At 37.0% G+C, this 8,370-nt stretch overlaps 1 non-coding gene across 1 annotated transcript; it reads right to left on the minus strand.

Moving 5' to 3' along the window:
* Positions 1–352: 352 nt before the first annotated feature.
* On the minus strand, positions 353–459 carry LOC118613217. Its single transcript, XR_004955350.1, has one exon. It is a non-coding gene; the product is annotated as a U6 spliceosomal RNA (small nuclear RNA).
* Between the last annotated feature and the right edge of the window lie 7,911 nt (positions 460–8,370).

Genomic DNA, 8,370 nt, shown 5'->3' on the forward strand with positions numbered 1-8,370 from the left:
AAGGACACTGTGTCTGGCCCAACCCAAGTTTTTTCTGTTGCCAAGAAAACCAGGCCACCATTAAGGGGCTGGAGAAGTTGAATGAGTACCAAGTATGGATACTCTCTTAAAATATAAAATGATGGATTGGGGGAAGGGAGGTGTCACATTTCAAAGGTTATGATGTATAAGACTTGTCAAAAAAACATGACATTGAATGAAGTTTTTATCTCCCCATATCCTGCAAGTAGCAGGGTTAACAGAAACAAAGAATGGAATATTAAAGATTCAATTAGTAACAGGTAAAACCACTTTGGCTGGGTGGACTAAAGTACTGTCCCAGCTTTAATACATTTAATACATTTTTTTTAAAAAAAATATGGAACGTTTCACAAATTTGTGTGTCATCCTTGCATAGGGGCCATGCTAATCTTCTCTGAGGCTTTATTTAATACGTTTTAATGATAAACCAATAGTACCTGTTGCTACACATGCCAAGCTAGGGACCCCTGCTGAGACACCCCGTGTTGTAATGATAGGAAGTCTCAGGAGAAAGCCATTGCCCCAACTCTCAATTTGTATCAATATACCATATTGATGAGAATACCAAGCCTTATTATGCCTGGAAGAGGTGTTATCTACTGGAATTTGCAATGAGATATCCCACCAGGATAGGTGAATTACTTCACACTGTTGGAGAACTACTCAGTCTGGTATCCCATTGCCCTTCTGTAAGCCACACTTGTTGAAAGATATTATACTTGCAATGTAGCAGACACTATTGAAAAAGTGGAGAAGATTGGGGTCCCGATCTGGTATATCCTGTCCGTAGTCCAGGCCTCACACCTGGCAGTGCTGCCTTCCCCGGCCAGCATGTATGGTATATACAACCAGGTCAAGTTCCTAAAGTTGCCAACCTTGCTCTCCTCAAGAGAGGTTGAGCTCATTCTCTTTTCTCTGGTATGAGCATTTGGCTACCATCTTTGCTTCATCTATTGTCCTGGAGGATATTATAGCACACATAGAAGCCCTTACAAAATTTACCCAGCAAGTCTTAAATGACAGCCAGCAAAGCCTATCCTTATTGAACACTGAAATATCTCTAATGAGAAAAACTGTCTTCCAAAATACAATGGCCTTGGACATGATTACTGCCTTGCAAGGATGCACTTGTGCCATTATCTAGAATGTTATATATTCATAATGGGTGAGTCTTCTAGTGTATCATATTTATTAAATCACATGAGAACACAAGTGAACACTCTGAGTGATCTGACCCCTGGCCTGGTGGACTTAATAAATTGATGATTTGAATCATGGGGCTCTTGGTGGAAAAAATTGTTACTTATCTTGGGAATCATTGTCTTAATCTGTGTTTTCTCTTGCATGCATCTATATCATTGCTGTGGTAACTGCCTCCAGTACAGCAAGATAACAGCCAAACCAATTACCTCCACGCTAGTGAAACTCCCTTGCTGACTGCTCAAGGCATGTTGTAGAAGAGGGGGACACATAAGATTATAAGAACCAGTCATGAGTGGCAGAATGTTGGAGGAGGTAAATGAGAGAAAGTAACTCATGGGCTGGACCTGGGCAATTAGAGACTCCTCATCCCCTCTCCCATCTTTGGAATGTTTGTTCTTACCATTTCTACAGTGGGAGCTGTTCCAAAGACATATGCTTGAGAGGATAAGGTGCTGCTAAGACCACCTGGACAGTATACATGACTGGATCCCATTAAATCTAAACTTTTAAGATTTTGATGGGTAGTTTGGAGATCCACTTGTCTTGCAGCCACCCAAGACAAATCTCATATGTAAATTGCTTATTAAACCTGCCACTTACCAATCTGGAGTGGTCATCTTCTTTCTTCAGTCTCTCCTTGCCCTCTCTGCACACAGACCAGTTTGTGAACCAACGAGGCCCCAGATAATTCTCATTCTCTTAAACTAAAGGTAATAGTGTTCTTGTCTAGCAGCCAAGCCAAGTCTCCTTTCTCTGGCCCTGGTGCTCAAAAAATAATTTATCCAATTTTTCTACCTCTACTTCCTCCCTCCATCCCAACTCTCTCCCCCTGTAAAAAATACCCCTGTCTCTCTCTCTTTTTCTAGATTGGAAGCTTCCACCCAACAAGGCTCAGTACCTGCCTGACATAATGCCTCCCTCATATGGGAATAGTGAGAGCTGAAAGGACACTCAAGGACTGCAGGATTCCTAGCAAGTGGTGGTAGGGAGAGGGACTCACCATCTTTCTTACCCTTTTCTTTCAAGGACAAGTCTTTTTTTCTAGCTAACAAGAGTCAAATTTAGATGACAAATATACATAAATATAAAGAGGAATGCTTTTTACTCCTTGATCACTTCTTTCACATTTGTGACTGCCCCATCTCCTGTAACTTCCCATTTTCTATTTTATCCTGAGGAAGCTTGAACATGTCAGATAAGGAAATAGATTCTATGTCTTCATGAGAGTATACAGCCTCTTTAACAAGTACCACTTGTGTTTCAAGGTCTTGGAATAGTGTGAAATTGACAGACTGATATCGCATTAGAAAACTAACATCATGTACTATCCAGGTCAGCTGTGGATTTTGGAATGGAAGTGGGGATGTGGGTATGGGTTTTTCATTTCTTAACTTTGTTCCTTTAAAATGGAACCTATGGAGGAAATCAATTGAGTAGGTCTGGTAGATAGTAGAGATCAGAAGTGCCTTCTCATGATTCAACCACTCCAAAAGCTTATCACTACAAAACAGGTTGGTGGTTTTAACTGTTATACCACTTTGCATGTTTTTTTTCTTAGTCATACACTTGTTTCGTTTATATCTGTAAGTCATTGGTTAAAGTTATGGATTATAATGAACACTTATGTCAAAATATAACACATTAATGAAAAGAAAAAAAAGATCATTCAGAATTCTCCTGAAGATTATCTTTAAAAATAAAAAAGTAAAAATTGTGAAAATTTTTAATTTATAAAAAAGTAAATAAAAGTTATAAAATTATATTAATTATTATGCATTAATTACCATGCATTTTCCATGCCAATGTGTTATAAATGTTTTCTGTCTCTTTTTAAAAATCATAACATTTATAAAAACAATCAGAAACTCACATCCATTCTTTCCCCTTCCTTACTTCCTTCTTCCTCAGAAGTCACCGCTCTACTGAATGTGGCATATGTATTATTCCTTTACATACTTATGTTAATATATATGTCTGTATTTTATATAGAGAGAATTATTTTAAATTTTCAAGTTTTCTATTTTTGAAATTTAATCATTTGATTGTCCAAGAGACTCTGATCTAATAAATATTCTATAGCACATCAAGATGTCTTTAACATTTAATTAAATCCTTGGAAAGTAAATACTTGGAAACTAAGCATGAATATTATTTTAAAAACAATTGTGTCAAAGAGTGGTTTAGGCTCTAAACAACAGAAACACAAATCAAATCGTCAAAGATATTTTTTGTATATTTTTGATGTAGCAAAAAGTAGTTAAATTTTAATCTTCATTTCAATAAACATGTTTTTATCCCCAAATGAAATGTAGTTTTTAAAATGTCACTTTGAATCTATCTATAAATTATATCATTTCATAATTTTTAAGTTAATCCAATAATGTGGAGCACTTATTAAATATATATAAGTAAAATTTGTCTTTTTAGGTATGTATTATGAATATTATTAAAGACTTTAATAAAATTAACTTACAATGTAAGCTTTAGTTGCAATATGTCAATCTAAAGTAACATGTTCTATAGAAAATAACATTTATTTTATGTTATGTAAAAATACATTGTGAAAAATAATTTTATAAATTTATTAGTGATTTCTTGATGTTAGATGTTAAAAAGAGTGAAAACAAGACTGATTTAAAATTATACAAGAAGACAAAGATCTTCAGATGCTTTAATTCCCATCACCCCATTTCTGGCTTATATAATGTCATTTTCCAAAAACTAGCTAACTTGATGATAATTATCCATCTGAGACCAAAAGAATCACTAAGCCAAAATTATCAACCCATAGATTCATTATCTAAATAAATGTTTATTATTTTAAAAATTGAGCTTTGAGGTGGCTTATTGCACAGCATAATTAAGTAGAAATAGACCACCACAACTAACTATAGTGGTTTTTGGTGTTTGCAACTGGGAGACTTAACTCAGACAACTTCCTTTAAATCTTCTCCTCACCCTGGAAAAACCCAGATTAGTCCATTTTATAAGCAGTTTTCAGGCTCTTACTATAAATTAATCATAGTGAAAGATGCTGGAGAGTAAGCTCTAGAAGAAAATATACATGACCCCTATGTTCTTGGATTTTAAAGTCTTCTAGTGTATGATAATACAGCAACTTACAGAAAGTTCTTATTGGAGGCAGAGAAGCAAATACAAAGATAATGTTTATAAGTAGTCAGGTTTGTAAGTCATAGATTTAGGTCATAACATAGCTAGTATGTTTTCAATATCCAAGCACTATTTTGTGCCTTCTTAAAATGGATTCAGCTGTCCATCTTTATAGACATCTTTGTTAAGCTCTTAATTTCCCAGTTAATGTCCTAATTCCAGCTGAAGGTCTTCATCTTAACCAATATGCAGGAGCTCCTTTACAGTCAACCTTCCAATTTCATCCTCAATACCATGAGAGCTAGATCTCTACTCTGCTTTGAGTCCCAGAGTCTCCATCTCACCCTATTTGAAGTTCACAGTCACCAGAATCAGTGGCTAAGCTTAGTTTACCAGTGATACCTTAACCACTAAACATGGGGGGAAATGATTCCTCAAGCATCTCCACAAGTATTCTCACCTTATAGAACTAAGTTTCCTTACACACATTAGGCAATAAAATGTCCCCTTATGAGGACAGAGAGCCTCTTTTCTTGGAGGAACATGAACTGCACAGCTCAGCAGAAAATAGAACAGTTGAAAGAAAGAAAAGACCCTACAACTGAAACAATAGTAAACAATACCAAAAAGCAAACAAATTTGTTTCTAAACAATATCCTGGTTCAATTAATGTTTACTATTTATACTTTTGTCTTCTGTTGCTGGAACAAAGGCTGTGCACCTAAAAGCACAATATAAGACACCAAACAGCAAGCATCTCTCCATTACTACAACTGCAGCCATTCCTCCCACTATTCCTGAAGACCCAAGGAGAGCACAATGAAGAAGCTCCTCCTGGATGCCCTGCCTCTTACTATTGTCTTGGGAAGTGTGACACAGTCAGATGGGCACTGAGCCTTGTTGGAAATAAGTTTTTTCCAAGTCCCAAGGTAACTGAGATATAAAACTTTTTGTTGTCACTGTTTCCGCTGCTGTTTGAGGAAGATGTGAATGAAGGATGGTGTATAAGTTATCACTCAATGACAAATCACCTCAGAACCTAGCAGCTTAAAATGGCAAACACTTGTTATCTTATATCTTTTGTGATTAGGAATCAAGGCAGAGCTTAGCTGAACAATTCTGAGTCCAGGTCTCATCTGAAGGCCCAACTAGGGAAGGATATGCTTCTAAGCTCACATAGTTATTTCATTCTTTCTGTTGGGTTGAGGGCCTCAGTTTCCTAGTGTCTATTGGCTGAAGGCTTCCCTTAGTTCTTGCCATGTGGGTCTTTCTATAGAGTAGCCCCAAAAAATGGCAGCTCGTTTCTACAATAGTGAGTAATCCAACATGGAAAGAGAAAAGACCCAACACGAAAGTCACAGTCTTTTCATAATTTAATCTTAGAAGTCACATACCTTAGCTCTGTTGTATTGTATTCATTAGACATGAGTTAGCCCACAATCGAGGGGAGAAGAATTATTTTTGAACATATTTTGCTCACTACATGGGAGAACCATTACCTCCCACCTGAGGAAAAAAAAAGGAATGTGCAGCTTTTATTTGGAAAAAGAGAAGTTATTACAGGCCTTGGGCTCTTCCTCTCTGTTTCTTCTCATCCTTTAGTTTGGGTCACAAGGGAATAATAGAAAATCCTAGAAGAATCTTAGACTTTAAATCAGAAAAACAGTTTTTCTCTAACAAACTGAATTACCTTTGTGAAGTTGCTGAATTCTGATCCTTAGTTTCTTCATCTATGAAATGGAGATAAAGATTGCATCAATTTTTCAAAAGTTGCTATGAAGATAGAATGAGATTGGTTAAAGGCTAAATATACCTTGTGATGTCCAAATGTTACAGAAAGTTTTTACTAGCAGCAAAAAAAAAAAAGCATTAATGTTCTGGCACCCTTTTTTCTTTCTATTACTGCCAGTAAGAACAATTTCATGTTCTTATATTTGAGACACTCACTTCTTTATCACATCATGATCAGTGGTAAGTTATTTAAAACATCACTCTCTGGCTTACCATGCTATTTTGCTATTGTGCTCCAGGTCTGTATACTGGTACAGTCATAAATCACACACAGGGAGATATTTAGATCACAGAGTATATATTTATGGTTTACTTTCCCATTCTCCTAATATTTGTTGTACAGGCTGAAGTCTTCTCCTCTCTCTCAATCTCTTTCTCTTTCTCCTTCCTTCCCTCTTTGTCTCTGTCTCTCTCTTTCTCTCTTTCCCTTACCCCCTCTCTTTCTCAACATTGAAGTCTGTAGTCTCTTTCTAGCTCCCTTTCCTTAAATGCTCCATTCCTATTCTTTGTCCAGGGTGAGCATTTTCTAAGAAACCCATGTATCTAAGGCAATAAAAATTCATGGTATTTTTCGATGTCTTACTATAAAGCAAAACTAACTCAATTCAGAACTTCATAGTACTTCTAGGTATATCTCCCTTGATTCAGTTATTCAATATTCTCTCATTTATTTCCATACCAAATATTTGCTAATTTTGCTTTCTTAATCAAGAAAAACACAAGATGATTCTATAATGATTTAGCCCTTTTCTCTCATGGGTCTTAAAAGGAAATAAGTTAATGATAAGTTATTGCATAATCCTGATGTTGCAGCCATGGGGAAACAAGCAGTGGGAGCTGCAGAAAGGGAGTGGAGGGGAAGGTGACGATACTATAGTCATGTGGTTTTGTAAGCCAGTATTAAATATTTACTTCTGATTCTGTTAGACGGGGTGTGGTAATCTGATCAAGGATTCTGTTAACCATGGTGTGGTAATCTGATCAAGAAGATGCTGTTAACCAGGGTAATCTGATCAAGGATATGCTAACGGCCAACTGTTAACCAGGGTGTGGTGATCTGCTCAAGGATGTGCTGGTGGTTATATAAACTGCCTCTTCTGGGAGCTCGGGGCCGATCTCTTCTAATCCTGCGTGGTAGAGAGTCAGTCGCTGGCCGGCTAATAAAGGCTCACAATTCATCTCGATTGGCTCTGTGGGTCTTGGATTTGATCGCACCACAACAGTTTGCACACTATTCTATGCCTCAAACTTTGCAGCACAAGCATTGGTCCAGCATAACTAAGTCATGGTTTAAGAAGAGCCATCATAACTACATCTACCCACAAATTTCCCATGGGAGGCACCTCAGAATATGATCTATAGGCAGAAAATATGAGTCACTATATACTTAATCTATTACACTCAATGAGTAAGCTTTTTTCTTTTCTTCATTTTCTATTATTGATTTTTGCTGTTCTGTATGGATCAAATCTGTAAAGAGAGGAGTAAAGTTTGATAATAGGACATCTGTAATTCCTCTTTCTAACAGGATAGTGTACCAAAACTTGCCTTTTAATTCTAACAGTTTGTGTATATAGTCACTGAGATAATGCACTTACAGGAACCTTGTACATTCCAGGCTGCTATATGGACTCTGTCAGAAGGCAGCCTATGGTCTACAGTGAAAAGGAATCAAACAAGAGAATTGACAGAATTTTTGTTATGTTTTCTTTTCTCCACAGACTTAAGAAGAATAGTGTTTATTTTCCCTGAAGAATTGCCTATGCATTTCTGATTCCAGAATGAGGAAGTCACTGAAGAACTTCACACTTTGCCTTTAATCTTTCATAGACCTCCCTGCCTGTTTCCCTAGAGCACAAAGTCCAAAGATAATGAGCTGCTTCTTTCTGTCAACAAAATAGGAACATACATGCTATATATTGGGAATGCTGTGGTTGCTTTCTAATCCCTTCCCCTACTCCCATCTCTTTATGTCCCAATCCATATCTGTGCCAGCTGGTATACTGCCTCCAGAATTACTGAACTCTGGGTTGACGGGATGCCCATGGGGAGGAAGGGTGTGAGAAAAGGTGTTTTATTGGGGTATATGTGAAGATTACTCTGGGACAAGAGCAGGCTTCTTGTTTTGATGTTTTGATGCAAAACAGTCCTTTTGGTGCGATATAGGATGTGTCCTTGTGGATCCATGTGCTGTCCCTAAAGGAGTTATGTGCGTCTCTTGTTACAGTGATGATCTCCTTAATT

This window comes from Rousettus aegyptiacus, unplaced genomic scaffold, assembly GCF_014176215.1.
Source record: "Rousettus aegyptiacus isolate mRouAeg1 unplaced genomic scaffold, mRouAeg1.p scaffold_m13_p_17, whole genome shotgun sequence".
Lineage (NCBI taxonomy): Eukaryota > Metazoa > Chordata > Mammalia > Chiroptera > Pteropodidae > Rousettus > Rousettus aegyptiacus.